The following is a 24,222-nucleotide window of genomic DNA, read 5'->3' as shown; positions in this document are numbered from 1 at the left end:
AAGTGTGCATTAGAGAACTTCTCTCCTCTTTCTTGGTGCAGTCGACAAAAGAACAGGATCTGTTTAATTCTAACAGGCCTACTAAGGCCCTGTCCACACCTATACGTTTTTTTGATAAACGTGGATTTTTATATTCGTTTTGGGGGGGTTCGTCCAGATGCAAACGAGTTTTTGCCCCCTGAAAACGAAGATGTTTAAAAACGCCTGCCAGGGTGAAGATTTTTTAAATTCACCGTATATTTTTGACGTGTGGACGAGATAGACGGCGCTTTTTGTATTCGTCACGTCATCATGCGCGTAGATTTCTATGATCATGCGCACTGCAGCTGTTTGCTGTTCCCTCCAACGTCATATCCTGGCACCAGTAACTACTTTGTTTACAACAGGCAACGGTGGTCAAGCGAGGAAAATGGATGTGAACAAAGTGCTTCTAGTTCTTTCACTGTTAACTTGACTTTTAACCTGTTTACAGATAAATGCACAGTTAATGATCGAGAACATTGAGAGACAGAGGCGTCTGATTGGCCAGCGGGGCTATGGGGATAAAATTATATCGCCGACTACTGGTGTGGAATGCTCAATGACAGCGTTTATATTGCGTTTAAACATGCTGGTGTGGACGGTCATATTTTTATATAGGAAAAACATTTATCAAAAAAACGTATTGGTGTGGACGTAGCCTAACATTTGTTTCCACCAGGTAGGCTACCTGGTGGGCGGAGCTGGAGCCCAATCAGGCAGATTAGGGGCAGCTGGCGCTGCCTCCTGGTGATTGCTTAAAAGAGGCTCCAGTCTCCAGGTCAGAGTTGCCAACTCCTCTGTGAGGGAAGTAGCTGTTGGCTCTCCCAAAAGTAGCTAGAAGATGTATTCATCAAGTTGGCAACACTGCTCCAGCGCACTCTCCACCAGCACCCTTTCATTAGTGTGCTTGCACACTGATGTAGGCTACTGTACTTGATCAACTGTAAATCAATGTGTGCGGGGTGTCCTCTGATATACATCGCATTGGAAACGTGTTTGATGGATGCAAACAAGAGTAGGACCATGAAGATGAACTGAAACATAAAAATAAAAAAAGCTGGCCCACCCTAAAGTAAATTTCTGCCTACGCTACTGCTCCATGTCAGACTGCTACCAACTCTTTTTCCCTCATGAGCTTGTGGGTTTCTATCCTAATTAGAATATATCCCTTACCCCTTCCTCAATTTGTCTTGTGATCAGCGTTGCCAACTCCTCTGTAATGGAAGTAGCTGTTGGCTCTCCCAAAAGTAGCTAGATGATGTAATCAACTAATTTGCACAATATGCAATTCTGAAAGGCTAGATTAATTAAAAATAGGCTGACCAGGTTTACAAACGAACTATTTACGTATTCACAAGCCATTATGGTTAATGAGCTGAGCTATGATAGCTAGCTAAGCTGACTGAGAGGGTGCGAGAGACTGACTGAGACAGTGAACCATTTGAGGGATTTTAGAGTGTGAAACTAAAAGACTGAGTGAATATTATTTAAACAAAAACATATCTACAAATATTATACTGAACTGTACAAAAATCATTGTGATGGGATATGTTAGATACTTCATACTACAGTAATTCTCCAAATGACTAGAAAAAGTAGCTAGATTTGTCGCTGGTCGCTTTTGACTAGTTAAGGGTGTATGGAAAGTCGCCAGATCTAGCGACAAAGTCGACAAGTTGGCAACACTGCTTGTGATTGGAAGTATTATGTGTTATTTCCTTGGTTTCTTTCAGGCATGATAATCGCTCACTTTTGAATCCAAAATAGGTGACCTACATTCATACTTTTTTTTTTTTTTGCAATCTTGTAATTCTGCATGTGACCACTACTAGAGTAAATCTAAAAGAAATCAGATATGAGCACATGGAAGCTAATTTTTCCACAAAAAAAACTTTCCGCCGGGACCGCCTAGCAGGTTCCGGGTTTCGTATCCTTCTCACCTTTTTCACCCCGACCCGTTTTCATATAGCCCGCTTAATATATTGTACTACTTCAATTCTTTCATCTATGTATTAATGCACCAATGAGTACTTCTGTCTCAGAGACTTGAAGGCAGGATCTGATTCTCAGGCTTTTGTCACTTTCAGATATTTCCTCAATCTGGGATGACAGTTGTTCCCAATATGGGTCAGATGAGATCAGTTTGTCCCAATATGGGTCAGATGAGACCTGGCCCCCTGGCAGAGGCTGGAAAGGGTCTTCAGGTGGTGGCAGGTGGTCTGGTCGGTGGTCTGGTCGCCTCCTGTCTATATTATTCGCCTCTTGCAGTTCATGTCTTGGCTGGTGCTTCCGCAAGTCCTTTTGACGCTCTGCCGAGGTCCTGCAGTCCAGTCCATGAACGAGTCATTATCATGCCCATGGTGGGCAGGTTTGACACTCTGCTGGCTGCTGTGGCCCAGCTGAGGTCCTGCAGTCCAGTCCATGACGGAGTCAGGATCGTGTCCATGGCTGGAGGCAGGCAGGAAGGCTGGAGGGTGAAATACAAATACAATGTATTTAAATAAACTCTATTAATCAGTCAATGTTGATGATCTTCATGTGGCAAGTTATACAGTAGAGTAAAACAATGTGGCAGACACACTGGACTTAATGTGGAAGTGCTTACATCCAGTGTACAGTGCAGAGTCACTAGACACAACATATCATATGCATTCATGAGTCTAAATAATACAAATTCCATTATATTTATATAGTTTTAGCACCTTAAGACATGTACTCACCAGCAGCAGAGACTGTGGGGACAGCTGGCTGGAACTGGAAGACTAGAAAGTGAAATACAAATAAAATGAATTTATATAAACTGAATCAATCAGTAAATGCTGATGAGCTTTATGTGGCAAGGCTACAGTATATATATATATATATATATATATATATATATATATATATATATATATATATATATATATATATATATATATATATATAGTGGACCTTTAAGAAACTCACCAGCAGCACGGAGTATAGGTCTGTTCAGATGGCCATGGGCCTGGTTCTGTTGGAGGTGGAGATTCTGTCCCTGGGTCTGGGTCTGGGTCTGGTTCTGAGCTCCTATGAAATGATGAGTTAAGAAGCAGCGGAGGTCTTCCTTGGAGAAAGATCTCGCCAGAACGTCGTATATGTTTGGATCCAGAGGAAAAGGAGCACAAGGTTTGAAATGGCTCAGGTACTGTAGAATGTCCATCTCACTGGATTTCGTTGTCTGGTACTTGTAAATGGTAAATGGTAAATGCAACGTTGTCTTGTCTTGTTGACATCAAGTTCTGTCATCGTCCTGGGTAACCAGAACCAGAGCAGTGGGTCAGAGATCTGGTCAGATTGCTATTGTGACATCATCAGCAGCATGTCTCTGTAGGCTATGGAATCTGTAGCAGTCCTGTACTACATTACCCTACATGCTTTGCAATATATCTGGGTTGTTTGAGTGAAGTTTTATGAAGCAGTGTTCACTATGTGGCCACGTTGCAAATAATTAGTTTTCTGTTGCATTTCCTGTGTTCATGTGAAACCACAGGCTCAGTAACACAGACTTCCTGCAGGACTCTCCCCACCTTGCTATCTGCCACCTCCTGCAAACCCAGGAGTTGGAATGTGACTTTTTATATCCTTTCTAAGTCTGTGCTTACACACACATCCACACACACACACACACACACACACACACACACACACACATTTAAAAAAATTAAAAAATAATTGGTGGGGCATTTGGCGCCCCCCGGGCAGATTTTGAAGTCGCCAAGGTGGCAACACTGGCGGTAACAAGTGCAACGACTTTAACAAGTGCAACGACTTGAGCTAAATTCCGGGTGTCATATGCCATCAAAGGGGGGGAAATGCGACATGGAAATATGTCAAAATGTGGGACTGTCATGCACAAGTCAGCCTCAAAATGATGTTGTAACGTTAGCTAGCTTGGTAGCATACTAGCGATTTTTTTGTTATGCTTGTGTGACGGCCTTCTGGCCTTGTCTGGCCTGTTAGGATATATATTTTTCAAAGGTTTTATTGTTCATTTCTCCTAGTACCAGTTAGTTAGATATCTTACCAGTTTTCCTGTTTTAATAGGCACGTTATCAGTATGGTACCCTACACAAGACCAATTAGAAGGCATTAGGGAGTTACTTTCTGTCTGGGACTGTTCTGTTTGGCCTTCAAACCAGTTGCAGCAGAATACTCCTTTCTTAGCTCTCACGTCAAACACAAGACAACATTCAATTCATAGTTATAGCTCATTATAATCAAGGCCATTAGGTATTACATCATAGTGGCCAAAAGGGGGAAGGACTCTGTGCTTCCTAAACGTATATAATATCATGTAAAATCTGAAGTGAACAACCTTGCTTCCTGAGACCGCCTCAGGAGTTAGGTCCAGCTGATCTCTGTACTCGATGTGTAATTTTCAATAAATATACCAAGTGTGCATTAGAGAACTTCTCTCCTCTTTCTTGGTGCAGTCGACAAAAGAACAGGATCTGTTTAATTCTAACAGGCCTACTAAGGCCCTGTCCACACCTATACGTTTTTTTGATAAACGTGGATTTTTATATTCGTTTTGGGGGGGTTCGTCCAGATGCAAACGAGTTTTTGCCCCCTGAAAACGAAGATGTTTAAAAAGGCCTGCCAGGGTGAAGATTTTTTAAATTCACCGTATATTTTTGACGTGTGGACGAGATAGACGGCGCTTTTTGTATTCGTCACGTCATCATGCGCGTAGATTTCTATGATCATGCGCACTGCAGCTGTTTGCTGTTCCCTCCAACGTCATATCCTGGCACCAGTAACTACTTTGGCAGGCAAAGGTGGTCAAGCGAGGAAAATGGATGTGAACAAAGTGCTTCTAGTTCTTTCACTGTTAACTTGACTTTTAACCTGTTTACAGATAAATGCACAGTTAATGGTCGAGAACATTGAGAGACAGAGGCGTCTGATTGGCCAGCGGGGCTATGGGGATAATATTATATCGCCGACTACTGGTGTGGAATGCTCAATGACAGCGTTTATATTGCGTTCATGCGTATGCATGTGGACACAGACATTGTTTATAAACATGCTGGTGTGGACAGTAATATTTTTATATACGAAAAACGTTTATCAAAAAAACGTATAGGTGTGGACAGGGCCTTATTTCAATCGCCGATATACTAATCCACTTTAGTGCAATGGCCCCCTGGTGTGGACGGTCATATTTTTATATACGAAAAACGTATTGGTGTGGATGTAGCCTAACATGGCTACCTGGTGGGCGGAGCTGGAGCCCAATCAGGCAGATTAGGGGCAGCTGGCGCTGCCTCCTGGTGATTGCTTAAAAGAGGCTCCAGTCTCCAGGTCAGAGTTGCCAACTCCTCTGTGATGGAAGTAGCTGTTGGCTCTCCCAAAAGTAGCTAGAAGATGTATTCATCAAGTTGGCAACACTGCTCCAGCGCTCTCTCCACCAGCACCCTTTCATTAGTGTGCTTGCACACTGATGTAGGCTACTGTACTTGATCAACTGTAAATCAATGTGTGCGGGGTGGCTAGGGTTGCCACCTTTCAGTCAGAGAAATAAGGGACACCCCTCGCAGTAGGGGCCCCGCTCCTCGGGACCACGACCACCACGGGCCCAAGGGCGGGGTGGGGGCCCCAGTGCTAGTAAATCATAAGTTAAACATTGTTTCAATAAAGCATTTAGATTCATACTTAAAGTTTCAAGTGCTTTATTAACACTGACTGAACGTATCTTAATACAAAATGTATTAAACAAAAAGCATTAGCATACAGTATATGCACCATAACTTAACTCAATAACTTACAATTAAACAAAGCTTTGCCACTTTCAAATATAGTGCAACAATGGTTGTGCAAATAATAATTTATGAAACTATAAACTACAAAACATTCAACAGTCATTATTCAATCATGTGCAGCAGTAGACAGGGTTTAGCAGTTGAGCTCTCTCTCTTCTCCTCATTGTGTTACTTATTTGTCCTGTGAAAACAGTTAACACCTCTCTCTCTCTTCCTCACTGTGTGTATTTCTTTTTCCAAGTGTACTTCTGATCACTCCTTGCAGCACTGAGCAGCTGTTTGTCTTTCAAAACAATGGAGTAAAACTCTGAACAGGACAGCTCAAAGTTGAGAGTGATCAGCAGCTCACTCCTCATGAGCTCCACAGAGCACCTGTTCCTGCAGTCACTCCATTTGCTGGTCATTCTGGAAAAGATCCTTTCCACATATGCAGTGGATGCTGGGACGCTCAGGATGTGGCTGATGACGGACAGCATGTTAGGCAGGTCAGCTGCTTGAAAGATAGCCACCCACCTGGCAGCCACAGCTTTGGACTTCCACTCATCTTCTGCACCCTCCCTGATCCCCTTCAAAGTGGCATTTGCTGTGGTGCATTCATCATATAGTTCATCCATATTGACTTTATGGATGAGGTTGATTTTAACAGAGATCCACCAGTGGCCACGCCATTTTACCAGAGATCCACCAGTGGCCACGCCACGCCACTCTCTTGGTATAGTGGTTAGCGCGGCCGTCGGTTATGTGGGAGGTCGGGGTTCGACTCCCGCATGGGGCGAGTTGCACTACCAGTCTCCGTTCGCTACACTGGTGTCAGAAAGTTGGGATGGAAGGAAGGCCTTTGGAGAGGCGTGTCCACGTGAGGGACTTGACATAGTGAAGCGTGAGGGCACGCTCTCCCGATCCTGTATGAGGCCCGTTAACAGCTCCACCAAGGGAGTTAACTCTCTTGGTCTTATGGTTAGCGCGGCCGTCGGTTATGTGGGAGGTCGGGGTTCGACTCCCGCATGGGGCGAGTTACACTAGAAGATTCCCGTTCGCTACACTGGTGTCAGAAAGTTGGGATGGAAGGAAGGCCATCGGAGAGGCGTGTCCACGTGAGGGACTTGACATAGCGAAGCGTGAGGGCATGCTCTCCCGAACGGTGAGGATAGTGTAACGAGAGTTAACTCTCTTGGTCTAATGCAGTGGTTCCCAAACTTTTTCAATCAGGCCCCCCTTGGGTAATTGGAAATATTTTCGAGCCCCCCCTAACCCGGTTCCCACCTAGATTGATATAATTAATTGTATAAAGTTGTAAAAACATTACATTTTCTCTTCTAATAATAACAAGACACATACAGTATATCCAACTATAGTTTTATATTTTATTATGGTTTGAAAAGGAACATAAGTGCTTGGCAAATGATCCTGTGCCACTGAAATATTCAACATATCAACATTAACTAATTTCTACTGCATCACTATTCTTACTCCTCACATTTCTATCACAATTACGATCAATGACTTGTGTGTGCTTGCTTTGCCTTGCAAATCTTCTCAAAGCGGGGTTGTTGTTTTGAGAATGCCACTCTCAGTTCATTCTCAATGTTCAACTTCGACCTGTATTTGCTTTTGATAGCAGCAACAGCAGAAAAGCCTATCTCACACAGGTACGATGTTGCAAAAGGCAGCAGTATTCCCACAGCTTTCTGTCCAATGAGAGGGTAGTCCTTCTCCACTCCAATCCAAAACCCAGCCAAAGTCGTGGATGTGAACTGCAGCCTCATGGTTGACTCTGAAGTCATGTCGATGTACTGTTCCTCTTCCGCAGTGCTGAACATGGCAGGTGGTGGTGCAACAAATGGATCTCTAATCCAGTCGTATTTGGCACTGTCATCCACAGAGAAGTATTTCTGGAAGCTTTGTTTCAGGGCTGAGATGTGCTCTCTCATACATGGAACCACTGTGCTCTGCAGCTCATTGGTCTCGATGAATGCCTTCAGATTCCCAAATGAGTCGATGTCCCCCTGTTCAAGTCTCCTGCCCCACATGTCCAGTTTCCGTGTGAAAGATTGTATCCTGTCTGCCAGATGTGGAAGGTGTGTGTTGTTGCCCTGCAACTGTAGATTCAATTCATTGAGCTTCTCAAACATGTCGCTTAGGTAGGCCAATTTCATGAGGAAGTCTTCATCATTAAACTTGCTGGCAAGTTCGTTCCCTTCCTCCTCCAAGTAGATTCGGATCTCATCTTTCAGCGATAGCACCCTGGACAGCACCTTTCCGCGAGAGAGCCAACGCGACTCGCTGTGAAATAGCACAGCTGTGTGCTCGGAGCCCATCTCCTCGCACAAAGCGGAAAAAATGCGAGCTTTCAGTGGTCTTGTTTTTATGTAATTGACGGTGGTGATAACATGAGACAAAACGTCATTCAACTCTGGACTCAGCTGCTTTGACGCGAGTGCCTCCCTGTGTATTATGCAGTGAGTCCACACTGCTTTCGGTGCAACGCGCTTGATGAGCGTCTGGAGCCCTCCCCGTTTTCCTGCCATGGCCTGGGCACCGTCGGTGCATATCCCCACACAGTCCTCCCATTTCAGATCGGCTTCACTCAGGTATTTGTCTATGATTTTGAACAGTTCATCAGCTGTTGCTCTGTTTGGGACATAGTTGCAAAATAGCAAATCCTCGCTCAAACCCTCCGCATCAATGTATCTGACATACGCTATTAACAGACAGTCCTTGTTACTATCTGTGGCCTCGTCTACCTGGAGCGCAAAGCGTTGGTCTTTTATTTTCTCAACAAGCTGCTCTTTCATGTCTTCTGAGATGTCATTGATGCGTCTCGCAATAGTGTTGTTTGACAGGGGGATAGCTTTGAGTTTTTGGGCTGTTGCCTCGTCTATCATATGTGAAACCATATCTATTGCAGCAGGGAGTATTAACTCCTCAGCGATGGTGTGTGGATTTTTAGACTGGGCGATACGATATGCCACTTTGTAGGAAGCAAGTTGAGCATTAGACGTAACAGATGCTGTTTTAACGAAACGGCTCTGCTGACCACGGTATTCTTGGAGTTTTCTCTTGAAGAAATCGAGGGGCTTCTTCACATCAGTCGGGTGTGTGGTCTCCAAGTGACGTTTCAACTTGCTAGGCTTCATGCTTTCTGCCGCTAAAGTTTTGAGACAGAGGACACACAGTGGTCGTTCCTCCGCACCGACCACATTAGACGTGAAGCCCAGGGAGAGGTATGTATCGTCATACTTTCTTGACTTTGGCTTTGGGACGTTTGTCATGGGCTCCTTCGCTTTTCGTTTAGCTTCTGGCTCTTTCATAAACTTATCCATTGTTGTTGTTGCTGCTAGATAGCTGGAGGAGGGAGTGCGCGCGTCAATGACGTGAATGGAGCGCGCGTCAATGACGTGAATGGAGCCCCCTCGCTGCCTCTTTGTTACAGTTTATGGCCTGCGCTCCATTCAGGTTCTCATTTTTATCATCCAACGCCCACCAACACCCCTGATGGTAACCTTAAGCAAGCAGTGTTTGTTTACAGCTCTTGTGTGTGCATTTTTTTCCCCTCCCATTATTTCTGCGCCCCCCCTGCAGTACCCCCGCGCCCCACTAGGGGGTCGCGACCCACAGTTTGGGAACCGCTGGTCTAATGGTTAGCGCGGCCGTCGGTTTTGTGGGAGGTCGGGGTTCGACTCCCGCATGGGGCGAGTTACACTAGAAGGTTCCCGTTCGCTACACTGGTGTCTGAAAGTTGGGATGGAAGGAAGGCCATCGGAGAGGCGTGTCCACGTGAGGGACTTGACATAGTGAAGCGTGAGGGCACGCTCTCCCGAACGGTGAGGATAGTGTAACGATCCTGTATGAGGCCCGTTAACAGCTCCACCAAGGGAGTTAACTCTCTTGGTCTAATGGTTAGCGCGGCCGTCGGTTATGTGGGAGGTCGGGGTTTGACTCCCGCATGGGGCGAGTTACACTAGAAGATTTCCGTTCGCTACACTATGTTGATCGTTGCTATGACAACCACCCCGTCTTGCATCACGTGACACACACTAGCGACGATTCTGCCCACATCGACTACTAACAACAACAACAACCGTCACACATGGTAGAATGGATTCAAAATCGATCATTACCTTATCTGCTTCAGGAGATGCCTGTGGTACGAAATACTGTGTCACTGCAGCTTGGTTCATCTGGATCCTGGCATTACGGGAGTGCTGCTCTCCAGAAGCACGCTGTTTCACGTCTGACAGGCCGCCGTGTGCGATAGAAAATATTAAAGGGACGGGTGATTTCCTGAAATCCAAATGTCCCGCTAAATTCGGACCAATCACAAAACTGTTTTGCAAGCGCGTCGCCTCGCGCCGCGAGCCTGTTGAGAGCGATTCAGTCTCGATTGCATTGCGGGCCGCCACGAATCAATGCATATAGAGGAAACACTGATATTGCCCAGCGCTGCAGTAAGATATATTGGAGGAATCACGCAATGCGGGTGGATTGAAAATACGGAACAAACAGCGTTCCGTATTGGTTCAAAACGGAACGCATCTTTTAACTGTCAAATAAGGAACGATTCCGTATTTCAAGGTACGGGTGGCAACCCTAGGGGTGGCCTCTGATATACATCGCATTGGAAACGTGTTTGATGGATGCAAACAAGAGTAGGACCATGAAGATGAACTGAAACATAAAAATAAAAAAAGCTGGCCCACCCTAAAGTAAATTTCTGCCTACGCTACTGCTCCATGTCAGACTGCTACCAACTCTTTTCCCCTCATGAGCTTGTGGGTTTCTATCCTAATTAGAATAGATCCCAGTGGCGCCGGCAGGATTCGATTTCATAGTACGCACAGAAACGTAAAAAACTTTGCAGAAATAGCGCAGACTAGCCTACAATATAGGGATGTAGCAAGCTACATGGTGGCCAACAGAGGTATCGACAGACACTCCCACATTTTCCCACCTGTTTCAAGCAACGATTATTTAGATCACCTCTCAAAAGAAGAAAAAAAAGATATGTGAACAAACTACACATTTTGGACACTTGCGATCCATATAGAGCACCCGCCGCAGTATTTCAATCACTAAAAACAGCGAAGTCGCTGCCAGAGCTGCAGTTCGGTGATGTTTACATATCTTGTGGAGAATCATTCCCCTCACACTGCCGCCAGTACTGTACTCTGATGCGCACCTTCCCACTGACATTCCCAGCGCCGTCGGCAAACAACAACCTAACGGGTTGAGTGATTGGCTGAACGCAACGTGAAAGACTTTATTAGGGGGTGTTCACACTTGACTTATTTTTAAAGAAAAAAGCGTGGCCTTCAGCGCCTTTTTACATACAACCCTATGGGAAAAGGGAAAAAACTGCCGCTTTTTAAAAAGCGAGAGAAAAGCGCAGCTGCCTTTTAACTTTTCAGAAAGGCGCTGTGTGTCGTCAAGCGCCTTTCTGGCACCTGATACTGGTGTTTCATAACGTGGTTCCAGTGTTAGCAGCATTCGGCAGAAATCTTCATTTTCCGCAACACTGTTGCAAATATACCCAGTTCAACACAACACAAAATACATATAATTATTAAGCACGTTTATTACAGAAAAAATAAATCCTTTAAAAAAAAGTGTACGCACAGTGCGTACAGGATTCCGGCTGCCGGCGCCACTGGAGCAATGAATGAGATAATTGCTGCACTATAGCTAGCTAGTAGTAGTAGGATAATTGTTGCACAATGCTCATCCTCGCCATAGAATTGTAGTATTGTTACGTGCGCCGTTACCATGGCGTCTGTGGTTGTTACCATGCACGCGCGAGCTTCCCCGCACCAGAATGCTGATCGTGTGCTCAAGAAAGGCCACACGCTCTTCACTTTCCCTTATCGTTGACGAAAACAGGGTAAGACACGTTTAAAATGACCTGTTTCTCTGTTTCTCCTGGTGTGTTGCGTTGCTAGAGGCCTGTCTCGTTGGCTAAAGCCTCTCTCAGCCTGGGTGGGAGGAGGGAACAGTTGTCGTAAACGTGCGTGTTCGTGTTGCAAGTCTCTTGTCTTTCAGTGGCGATACCTCCCAGAGAGGGCTGATTTTCAGTTTATATATATAAATATATAGATAGATATATATGTATGTACTAAGTTAGCTTGCTGATATGTTAATTAATTAAACGTGTTAATTATACTAGTATAGGTGATAGTTTACTGGTTGCAACAGGGGCTAGTTCTTGTCGATGTTGGTTTTCGGGCTTTCACTTTCAGATTACATGGTCATGAGCTGCGCATATGTTTTGCCCGGAACCCACCACAACCTCCCCCGCTGATGCTGGGGGGACAGGAAGTACCTGTTGTGGAAACAACAAAGTATCTGGGATACCATCTGGATCAAAAGCTGACTGGAGATGTGCACATTGAGAAGGCAATAAAAACTGCCTCCAAGCGGCTGCACTATCTCACGGTCATGGCAAGACACGGTCTACCTGCGGATGACCTCATCACCATCTACACCACTCTCATCAGGCCGTGTCTGGAATACAGCTCAGTGCTCTTGGTGGGCTGCTCTAAAAAACAACAGGCTGAGCTAGAGCGAGTCCAGACACGTGCCTGCAGAATCATCAGAAGGAGAGCTGGTGAGATCTCACAACCCCTACCATCACTCCAGACAAGGAGGGAGGAGGCCGCAGTGAAGCTGGTCAGGAACATGCATGACGAGCAACACCCTCTGCATGACCTGCTGCCTCCAACACGAGGCAGCTGCACTGCCAGGACACTGAGGAACCAGCACAAGCTGGCTGAGCCGAGGGCCAACACCAGCAGGCTGAGGAACTCAACCCTGCATACTGCAGTTAGACTGTACAATGACAATATTTAGACTCACACATAATACAGCATGGCTACCATGACTGCTACCTGCCCTTGCTTTGCCGCCTTGAAATATTTTTAAACTTTAAAATTGTTGTGTAATTGTTGTGCTGCTAATATTGTGTGTCATATCTATGTAAGTTCTGCAGTTTTTCAGTGGGGCCTTGGCTCCACTGCAAGCATGAATTAATAAAATAAAATAAAATCAAATCAATGTTGAATCGTTGGGTAATCCGAGCCAGCCGTCAAGTTTGTTATTTGATCAATTCTGCCCCCTCCGAAGTCATGATGTGGTTCCTGTAACTAGGCAGTTAGGTAACATTCTAAAAGCTGTCCGCTGGACGAGAATTCTACTGTACACAAACGTTTATGTCCCTAACACCCTACTGTAACGTTGTCACGTGTCCGTGAATCTAGTGTGTACGAGCCATTTATTTGGTACAAGCAGGCGCATTTTTAGTTTGGCAATATTATTCGGTGAAATCTTATTTAACGAACGGTTGTATCGGTGGGCAAATTCTTAAAGTGATAGGAATGTTTTGCCATGCATTGTAAACCTGGTGGTTAATATGACATACTAACATGGATCTCCATAATACACTACTATGCTCCAAATGCTTCTAGATGTATGCTTATTCCTGTGCTTATTACTGACACTGTCCCTCACTTACTTAGGAGCTCTATCTCTCTTTCCTTCTCTTTCTTAGCTATGTACATTTGATTCAAAAACCAAAAACTGGCTTTGGGTTGCTAGCTACTCTTTTTGTGAACCCTTCTTTGTTCCTCAAGCTTTCATTTGAAACGATTTTGTTCTGCCATATTTCATGGGGATTGACTGAGTATCATACGCCCCTCTCAGTGCCAGACAGGGAGTCATTCCTGCTATAATGTGTGAATAGATCCACCAACTGAATCTGTCATACCCAGAAGTCACCCATTTATAATAGAAATCAGTGTGTTTGATTTAGATGCTGGACGGAACATGCATGCATGCAGGTAGCTAAGGATGACACTGTATTAAAGTGTTGCTTCATAGGTTGTTTAGAGCATCCTATATACACTGCACTTTATTTGGCACTCTTGGACTACAATCTGAATATCATAGCGTAATACTAACCCACTAGAGCTCCAGTGAAGATTGTATGTGTGCTTGGTTCAGATACAACTTCACTAATCTCTACCAGGGTTATCATTCCTCAACTAGTTGTCAATACTTACATATTAAATAGCTAACTCAGCTAACTTTCATCTGTGTTTGTTGTTTTTGCCCATCAGCAATGAACAATGACCATAGTTGACAGATCTTCAGAGAAGTCTGACCTTGAGTCAGTCGGGTGCAAGCGCTCCCCCTTCAGTAGTGGAGACGGGATGGACAGCAGCTGCTCCAGCTGGGGGGTGGGCCCCTCACCCAATGACACCCCCAGGGTGAAGACAGGCGGCTGCCTGGGCCCCACACCTGGAGCTACCATCTACAGCAGTGCGACCCACTCAGTGGATCGGCCCAAGGAGCAAGGTGAGAAGATATGGTTTGTTAAATCAAAAGGTCTCTTGATGCTGGGTAAAAACGAGGGCAAATACCTGCACTCACTGTAAATGTATTCACTGTGTGTGCTGAGGGAATTCCCGCCCAATTGACCGACTGAACAGGTTTCCTAGGTGTTGTGTGTCTTTTCTCTATGGCATGGCAAGTTATGTAAGCATGTTGTACTGTGAGGGGAGGTAATCAATCGCTTAATGTAGCCGCAAGCAAATGACCCAGAATGAGGTTCTCTCTTGTAGAACCTACTGTGTGATGTCAGTAATAAAGACAGCATCTCTCTGCCCTCTGCTCTCACCTAGCACTCCATCGCTTGTTTCCAAGTTCCATATAAACAAAACGTAAAACTTTCTTTAAAAGTATTTTCCGCCTGTGACTAATCTCAGTGTTTTTATTTGTGTTTCCCCACCCTCCCCAGTGGTGCTGAGCAGTGGGGACGGCATTGGCCTCCCCCAGAAGGTCCTGCTCCCTATGGAGCGGCTCAACTTGAAGTGGAGCCAGATCCACCGCATCGGAGCGGGCCTCCAGAACCTGGGAAACACCTGCTTCCTCAACTCGGCTCTGCAGTGTCTCACCTGCACCGTTCCCCTCACCAACTACATGCTGACCCGGGAACATTCCAAAACATGTATGTGAATGAAGATATAACCAATCTGGTTTCCAGACCTGTTTAGAATGACTATTTTGGTCGTGATATATTGAATTTTAAACAATTGTATTGAGGAATGAAGTTAATCGGAACAGAATGCTAGAAGATACGGTACAACATGCCTCTTATCCGATTAACCTCCATATCTGTTCCCCTTTAGGTCATGAGCCTGGTTTCTGTATGATGTGCACCATGCAGAACCACATCACCCAGGTCTTTGCTAACTCGGGGAACGTCATCAAGCCCATTGGTGTCATCAATGAACTAAAACGTGAGTGTCCACTCACAATCAGAAAAAAAACGATATTACTATTTAATATATGCTTGATGGAAATATGTGTTGTTGTAAAAAAATAAATAAAAAATAATAATAACTGCCTGCAATCACATCAGAACAAAACAAAAAAACATATTTGCTGTATCAAAATAATAGATATATGGACAATATGACCAGCCTGTCAGCTAAATAGTTTTCCCTCCAAAAATGCAAAGAGAGTTGGATAGCATCACAGGTGCCAAATCCAGGGAACACACAGTATCTTCAGAACATTTATTTTCCCTCCAAAAAAGTAGAAGGTGCTATCAATTTATTTTGGAGGGAGAACTATTTGACAGACAGCTTCTTAGCAATAGCATCCTATGCTTCCACCAAAATACCAAACGATAAGTAACAGCTAACCATGTCAATGTGATTGTTTGATGCTCTCAAGTTTTTGTCAACTGTATGGTTTGGTCATCTACCTGCCCTGTTACACCCGGTAGGGATTGCAAAGCACTTCCGCTTAGGGAGTCAGGAGGATGCCCACGAGTTCCTGCGATACACAGTGGATGCTATGCAAAAGTCCTGCCTGCCTGGAACCAAGTAGGTGTTACTGAGGGAGTTATGGAAATCAGTGTTCAGCCACTAGGATGTAGTGTACTTGGATCTGACCTACATTCATATTTAGCTTAGAATACAGTGAGACATGATTAATAGATATGTTGCAATGACCCTCGCTTATAGAAGCGACCCTTAAAACTGACTGTAGCAAGCTCTTGTGGATAGTGGATTTCCTTTCTGCGCCAACAGGTTACGTTTCTGTAATTATCTTTGCTCTATTTCCTCTGCTGTCTCTTCCCCTTTATTTCTTCTTCTCAAAGGGCTGTAACAGTTTGTGTTGCTAATGGTTAATAAACGAGTATCTTGAATTCATTCACATTTTGAGTAGTTTGTAGTTTGTCTTTTTAATTCTTCTGACATTTCTTTTTTCAATAGATTGGACAGGCAAACGCAGGCAACCAGTTTTATCCACCAAGTCTTTGGAGGGTACCTACGATCCAGAGGTAAGTTATTGGTCCAAACTTGCATTGCTCATTTGTATGCTGCTTATACTGTATGTATGTTGCTTACCCGTACAAAGTTAGCAAAGAAAAGCACTGAATCTTCAATGCTCAATCTTTCACAGTAAAATGTTTAAACTGCAAAGCAGTCTCTGACACGTTTGACCCCTACTTGGATGTCGCATTGGAAATAAAGGTAACACACAATTATACATAATCATTCTGCTTTCACATCAATCAAGTACCTTTTACAAGAATTATTCATCGTGATATGAGATATTGGTAATAAGTAAATAATTGAGAATTGTGTCTGTCGTCTTGCAGACGGCTCCCAGCATAACCAAGGCACTGGAGCAGTTTGTCAAGCCAGAGCAACTGGATGGAGAGAATGCATACAAATGCACAAAGTTAGTATATACCTGTATTCATTTATTTGTGCAGCCTATTGAGTTTTGATTCCTCACATCATAATGGAATGCAACTGACTAAAACCTGTCTGCAGGTGTAAGAAAATGGTTCCAGCCTCAAATAGATTCACCATCCACCGGAGCTCCAACGTGCTCACCATCTCACTGAAGCGCTTTGCCAACTTCAACGGGGGCAAGATTGGAAAGGTAAGATCATTTTGGGAATATTTGGATTCAGGTTTAGAATGTTAAATGCAATAGGGTATTTTTTTCCTCTTCTCAGACAATCAGAAATGCCTTAGTTATTTTGAAGATGTACCCCCTGTTCGTTTCCCTGTGTGGTGCTGACCACGTCCTTACTCTCCTTACTCAGGACGTGAGGTACCCCGAGTACCTGGACCTTAGGCCCTTCATGTCCCAGTCCCATGGGGAGCCCCAGGTCTATGTTCTGTACGCAGTGCTGGTCCACTCAGGCCGTAGCTGCCATGCTGGACACTACTACTGCTACATCAAGGTATCACACACACACACACACACACACACACACACACACACACACACACCCCCCTCATAAAAATTCAGTTCACCAGTGCATCAGCCAGTCTCATTTTGCTCAGAATTAGATGTTGATGTGATGTGACGTTAACAGTCCTCTTCTTAATTCTCAGGCCAGTAACGGGCAGTGGTATCAGATGAACGACTCCTCGGTGTCTGTCAGTGACATCAGATCCGTTCTCAACCAACAGGCTTACGTGCTCTTCTACATCAGGTGAGTACCACAGAGGCGCAAAGACATTTCACAACTTACAACTTGTGCATGCCCCCCCCCCCTTTTTTTTTTATCACGAAAACATCTTGTTTGACCGACTGTCCGGCCGCCAGGTCACCTGATCTGAAGAAGGGAGGGGACTGTAACCTCGTGAGCCGCACCCCAGGCCCGCACCCCCAGGCCTGTCCTCACGCCCCGTGTCAACCTCGGGCCTCGCCACAACTCCACCGGCTTCATCGGCCCCCAGCTGCCCCCAAACATGGCTAAGGTACAGCCTCTATACTGCACTGTATACACACACACTCTTTGATTGTCATATGAGCCTCCACACGCAGCTTCACACCACATTGGCATGATACTTAATGATAATTCTGATGATTATTAAAGATCAATGAATGATAATACTGTATTCACAGCAAGCTCGCGTACCAGTGTTTCGCACAGATTTGTTTTTGGCAGGGCACATGAGTACACATCCAGCGATGCCATTACCATTTACTCATTTTCTATTGAGTTCTATCTAAGCCAAATTTCCAGACAGGGGGGTCCGCCCCACCTATTCAATGGTAAGGGAAACAGCAGTGTGTAATGAGGCTTGTAGCTAACTTATTTTGGTTGTTTCACAGAACACCCTTCACGTCAACGGGAACGGCTCTCTAAGAGACAATCCATCTGGCTCCAAGCCTAGCACCAGCAGTGGCGGCCTCGGAAAACCGAGCCACGTGCTGCCCTCCGCCTCCTCTTCTTCATCCTCCTCGTCCTCCATCTCCTCAAACCCACTCTGCCGTCCCACTGGGATCCCCGACCCTGCTCTCCTTCTACAGAAGCTCTCCTTCTACATTGGCCAGCGCAAGCAGATCCGCCCCTCCTCATCCTCTTCTTCAGCCTCAGCTTCCTCCTCTTACGTCCAGCCGTCCGCCTCCTCCTCTTCCTCTTCCTCACAGTCTACCTCAGCCTGTATGTCCGCCCCTCGCCCGCCTCGTGTGAACGGCACGTCAGCCAGTAATGGGAATCACGGCTCCTCCTTCCTGGTGCCGTACGGCCACGAGTCATCAGAGGAGTCTGATCAGGAGGGCGGCGCTCTAGAAAACGGCCTGGCCAAGCCTAATTTCAACGGGAGGAACGGAGGAGCCGTCTACGGACCGGCCCCGCGACCCCAGCCAACGGTGCTGGTGGGAGTGAGGCTGGGGCGCACCACAACAGTAACGGCATCGCCAAACCCAACCAGAACGGTCACCAGAACGGACACCACAAAGTCAATGGCCTCAAACACACTGACAAGGTACTTAGTCAAATAACATGCCAAAACGGTAGCATAGAATAGTTTCTATCTGATAAAGTGTGGTTATCTGATATCGGGCCACGTATAGGATTGTTGTCATGGTATTTGGCTGCTTGCAAGGACAAGAGAAGAAGGTATTGTTGTTGAAATACTAGTGCAAAGCATTATCCTGCAGTATGTAATCAGTCTGCAGTATGTAATCATGTCATTACCCTGCAGTATGTAATCATGTCATTATCCTGCAGTATGTAATCATGTCATTATCCTGCAGTATGTAATCATGTCATTATCCTGCAGTATGTAATCATGTCATTATCCTGCAGTATGTCATCATGTCATTATCCTGCAGTATGTAATCATGTATGTAACAGTATGTCATCATGTCATTATCCTGCAGTATGTAATCATGTCATTATCCTGCAGTATGTAATCATGTCATTATCCTGCAGTATGTAATCATGTCATTATCCTGCAGTATGTAATCATGTCATTATCCTGCAGTATGTAATCATGTCATTATCCTGCAGTATGTCATCATGTCATTATCCTGCAGTATGTAATCATGTATGTAACAGTATGTAATCATGTCATTATCCTGCAGTATGTAATCATGTCCTGTAAATATTTTCATCAGTGCGCCCATTGATGTTTGTGTTTGTGGTCTGTTGCAGGTTTCTAGCAGTGGTCCTGGGCTGTCGTCTGGTGTGGGTCCAAGCATAGCCAACGGTAGGGAGTCTCATCACAGTCGGCCAAGGTGAGACAACCCTCACACCTGTGCAGATTTCAATGATTTTAAATTATGATATTAAGAATGTAATTGTATTAAGCCTGTATGCTTTTCTTCTTCTTTTTTTCTAGCAAAGAGGTATATAATACCCAGGCCACCCCTTCTCAGAGTGAGAGTCTGCATGGTGCAGTTAGTGAGGGTCGACTCTCCCTTACACCAGAGATATGCGCCTCCACCCATGACAACGGAGCTAATCCGCTCCCTCACCACGCACCATCCTCTGCTGCTAGTTCGCCAATGCCCACTGCCACCATGAACACATCGGATGTAGGAGCTAATTCGCTAACCGATGCCCAGAGGGCAAGTAGTTCCACTACGCACCCCAACAACCAGACGGCCTTATCCACCCAGCCGACACCCTCCCTCGACACCCCGGTCACCTCTGCCTTCTCCAAGCCCCCGCCTGGCCCAGCCCCGGGGGCCTCTGTGGGCCTGGTAGCTCCACACAAGTACGACACCAGGGAGATCCAGAGAACTGTCTCTGAGACCGACAGCCTGTCCTACAGAGACCGCTCGCCCAGCCGGGACCAGCACCACCGGGACTGGGAGACGGAGCGCCGCTGGGAGAGGAACTTCCACCACCCCAGAGACAGGGACAGGTGCCACCACCACTACCACCACCATCACCACCGATCCAGAGACGAGAGGGAGAGGAAGGATTACGGCTCCCACAACTACCCCCACAGGGAGGAGCCCCACGGCCGCTCAAGGGGGAGAGAGGAGGGCCGGGAGAGGGGCGACGGCAAGGAAAGAGACCTCCCTGCTAAGGAGGAGACCTCCTTGCCCGCTCTGACCTCCACCAAACACTCACCCCACCGTCGGGCCCTCTCACCAGCCCTCAGCAGGGCAGAGCCAGAGAAAAACCACGGCCACCTACGGGAAGACAGAGAGGAGAGCTCAGAGGAGCGCCTGGCCAAGAAACATAAGAAAAGTAAGAAGAAGAAGAAGTCCAAGGACAAAGAGAGACTCCGAGAACATGGGTGAGCAGTGAGAGCTAAACGCTACATAGTGCCCTTTTAAATAGTTCATGTTATAGTGAACTATGCGATACTACTGTGTTCATTAAATAAAACTGTACACAGCCAACATGTGATATTAGTGTAGGCTACAATACGTGGTTTTGACCTGATTGTGTTTTCTTCTTCTCTTTCTCTTCAGGAGCTCAGACGTGGATTCCCTTGACCGGGCTGCAGACGCCAGCTCCTCCAAACACAAGAAGAAGAAGAAAAAGAAGCGGAGGCACGACACGGAGGATGAGTCGGACAGGTCGGGGGGCGAGAGCCACTCCCCCCAGAGCTCAGAGGGGCACCGGGCCCCTCACTGTGACCCCTGTGGGAGCAGGGCAGGAAGCAGTGAGGAGAGGCCGAACCGGAAGCGCCGTTACTATGGCGACGACCATGTCAACAACCACTCTCCTAATAAACAACGCCGCACCGACTACGATGACTTCAGCCTCCCTTCTGGTCATGCATCGCCAACGGCACCCCATCACAGCGCACCACAACCCCATCTCAATGGACACACAGGTTAAAATACACATTCATTGGGTTCAATAGTATGATAATAGATTGTAATTATGATATGAATGCAGTCAATATGTCCCAGAATCTATTCATGATGATAATGATTTATAACTGATGATATCAAGAACATGTAACACACAGTGTTACTGTGTTCTGGAATCACTTTCTGAGACAAATGTTTTTTTCTTTTTTTCTTGTGTAGGTAATGGCCTCAGTCAACCCAATGGAGACTCCTACTGTAGTTCTTCCAATGGCCTATACACTGACATGATACAGTGAATCTCTATCCACAAACTCACAGAACAATGTAAGTGTCCTTCCTTTACTACGACCTCTCCTCACCCAGAAAATCTCTCTGCTTGACTATGCTGATCAATAATGTGTTTCAATTGTACTGAATATGCATGACTGGACTAACATCTCTCTCTCTCTCTCTTTCTTTCTCTTACAGACTTGGAATACTGTAAATATCAATATTTTGGAAAAGTTAATTTCAACAGCAAAGGAATGAGATCCCAAATATTTGAACGTGGTGCTTAATCATTGGGAATATACTGTATTTTTACCACACAAAAACGTTTTAGAGATTCTAGAATCTCTTTTTTAACGCTTTTTTTGTTCCTTTTCTTCTTCTTCTTTTTTTTTTTTTTTCACTCTTTGGCAGTGAACACTGTCAACTCAATGGACATTTATAATAAAGAATTCATATATACTTGTACAAACACAAAAGAAGAAAAGCCTGGAGCTTAAACATCTCAACCGCTGCTCAGTCGAAGACTCAGGACTTTGAACTTTGGTACATTTTGACTTATTCTTGTCTTGAGGATCTGTCCACCTGGTAAAATTGAATAAGAAGAATGGGGAAAAAAAAGTCAACTTTGTTTTTTGCCTACGAGATGAACTGTTTGATGTCAGTTGGCTGCGAGTTTATGATGTCACCATATCCGCATATCTGTATGTGGTACTCAGCAAAACGGTTTTCTCTTTGTAAGAAAAGAAAAAAAAACTGGAGGAAATGTATATGGAGGCGTTTTGTCTGGAAGAGAAGGAGCTGGCCTGGGACTGGCTGTTGTGACTGTGTGTGCACTTACACCACCACACCTACCCTGGACAGACTTGAGGACATTTCCAGCTCTTTTATGTTTTTGCTTTTTTTCCCCTCTCTTTCTCTCAACCCTTTCACTGGAGAAGACAACTTTTTTTCTCTGCATCCCTCTTTTCACACTCACTGAGACACCCTTTCTTTCTATCCTTTCTTTTAAACTCATTATTCAAGTATACAAAAAAAATAAAAAAAATAATCATGTTATCACTTTTGGCTGTGGACCTTTTGTATTTGCTTTTTAAAAATCCAGTTTGTTTTTTCTAGCGTTCATAAGAAAGAATACTGTGAATTAAATTTTGAACTGTACTATCAGTTATTTTTTATACATAAACAGTCCTGTATCAGGAATACCAATAGAGATTAGTTTTTTTTTATGTTTCTGGTTTGTTTTAGACAATTCCCACAACTTAATTTAGACCATGTTCTATGGACATAAGTCAGTGAAATGGGTATGGTTTGCTGTTTTCTCTACGTATGTTATACAGTTATGTTATACCTTTTAGTTCAACAATAGCATGTAAAATGTATACATTGTACAAGGTATATAAAAAGCCTTAAATACATTTGTTAATGTCAGAAATTGTAACCCTCACTTTGTTTACAAGCATTGTTTGTTGGAGTGAATGCTTATGATGGGGCATGTACACCACAATGGGTAAAATGTCCGCCTTTCTACCAGATGGAGTTATTATATGGAAGCTACCCCTTTTGGTTAAATCATTTTCGTATGAGTGATTGATATACTGAACTGAGTGTCACAGACTTTTTTGGGGAGGTCAGAGAATGGTTGTTTGTTGTACCACTTCTTGGATTCAGGGCTTATCATACGTATACAGTGCAATGGCATGGTCGTTTTTGTAGGTTTTTCTAGTCATACAATGACAGGATGGGTTTAACATGGGAGCTAAATACTCATTTCTTATTCACGTGACACAGTATTGAAATTCTAAAGCCAAAGACTAGTTTGGAGCCAGTTAGGCCTTTAGTTGTCTAGTCAGTCTTTATACGGTACACACAGGAAGGTTGAACATCAAATTTTATTCAAATTCTCATTTATCTATTGCTGCTGGATTGAAAAAATCAGGTGTAGTGCTGAGGCACAAATGTGTACATTTCAAGCCTGCAAACTGCGACACTTTAAATGAATGTGCAATAACACTATGTGCAATATGACAACCCTAGTCGTTTTATCTGTACAGTAAAGTATAGTGGATAGTGTACATAGCCTTTATTTATGTAAACCAGCTCCTTTCCCTTCTTGTTTTTTTAGTTTTTTTTCTTTCCTAGCACCAGGGGAGCCACCCCTCCCAAATGTCGTTGTTTGGTACCTGTACTATAGCAATGACAATAAAGACCATTCATTCATTCATCTTTAGCTGTCTAGTTTTAGGTTTTTGTAGTTTTAGTTTAGTTTTAGATTATCTTAGACTGTTTTAGACTAGTTTTTGTTTTAGACTATGTAGTTTTAGTTTAGTTTTAGTCTATATTGACGGAAAGTTTAGATTATTTTAGACTATTTTAGACTAGTTTTAGTTTTAGACTATGTCGTTTTTAGTTTAGTTTTTAGACTATGTAGGCCAGGTTTTGTATTGTATTGTCTATACTATTGTATAGTTTGTGGTGGATGTTGTATGCCTGTGAACAGGTTACAATTGAAAATGAGCCCTTGGGGCTCAATGTGTTTTTTACCTGTATAAATAAAGGTAAAAAAAAAAAAAAAACGTTTAAAAAAAAAAACGTTACGTTACCCTTAAAACTTTTAATAAATGTTTTCATTCTTAGGCTACTCTCTGTCTAAAAATAACAAGTGCTTCTCTGTTCATAAGACCAAGGACTTCCTCGTAGTGAGATGAAGTCACTGACACTGATCTAGGGTCAGTTTTGGGTTTTCCCCATGAACGCTAAAGGATATTACTTATTTGTGGTTGGTAAATTGATCCTAGATCCATGGGAACTAGGGAGTGGCCTCTAGTGATGACCTGGTCACACTGACCACATGATCCTTCACTGGGGATTTTTTGTTTGTTTTATGTTCATGTTTTCTTGCCAAACCTTGTGAATGAAATGTACTACCTCCAACCAAATCTCATATAATTTGACCAACATGACATAGGGCCGGTTGCTCAGACAGGGCTTAAATAAAGACAGGACTAGGCCTAATCTTGACTAGTTAAACTAGGTAATTTAAGCCGCTTGCATGAAA

At 44.4% G+C, this 24,222-nt stretch overlaps 1 pseudogene across 1 annotated transcript; it reads left to right on the top strand.

Annotated features, from left to right (window-relative positions):
• Positions 1 to 13,924: 13,924 nt before the first annotated feature.
• LOC308154552 (ubiquitin carboxyl-terminal hydrolase 42-like) lies at positions 13,925 to 20,922 on the top strand (annotated as a pseudogene). Its single transcript has 15 exons — positions 13,925 to 14,153; positions 14,596 to 14,805; positions 14,987 to 15,097; positions 15,589 to 15,688; positions 16,082 to 16,149; positions 16,272 to 16,342; positions 16,471 to 16,553; positions 16,649 to 16,760; positions 16,927 to 17,067; positions 17,222 to 17,322; positions 17,436 to 17,590; positions 17,949 to 18,524; positions 19,276 to 19,358; positions 19,622 to 20,371; positions 20,550 to 20,922. The product of its transcript is annotated as a ubiquitin carboxyl-terminal hydrolase 42-like (transcript).
• Positions 20,923 to 24,222: the final 3,300 nt, after the last annotated feature.

This window comes from Nansenia antarctica, assembly GCF_963989245.1.
Source record: "Nansenia antarctica genome assembly, chromosome: 1".
NCBI classification, from domain to species: domain Eukaryota; kingdom Metazoa; phylum Chordata; class Actinopteri; order Argentiniformes; family Microstomatidae; genus Nansenia; species Nansenia antarctica.
Note: the sequence above shows the minus strand (reverse complement) of the source record. Positions and strands in the feature narration are given on the sequence as shown.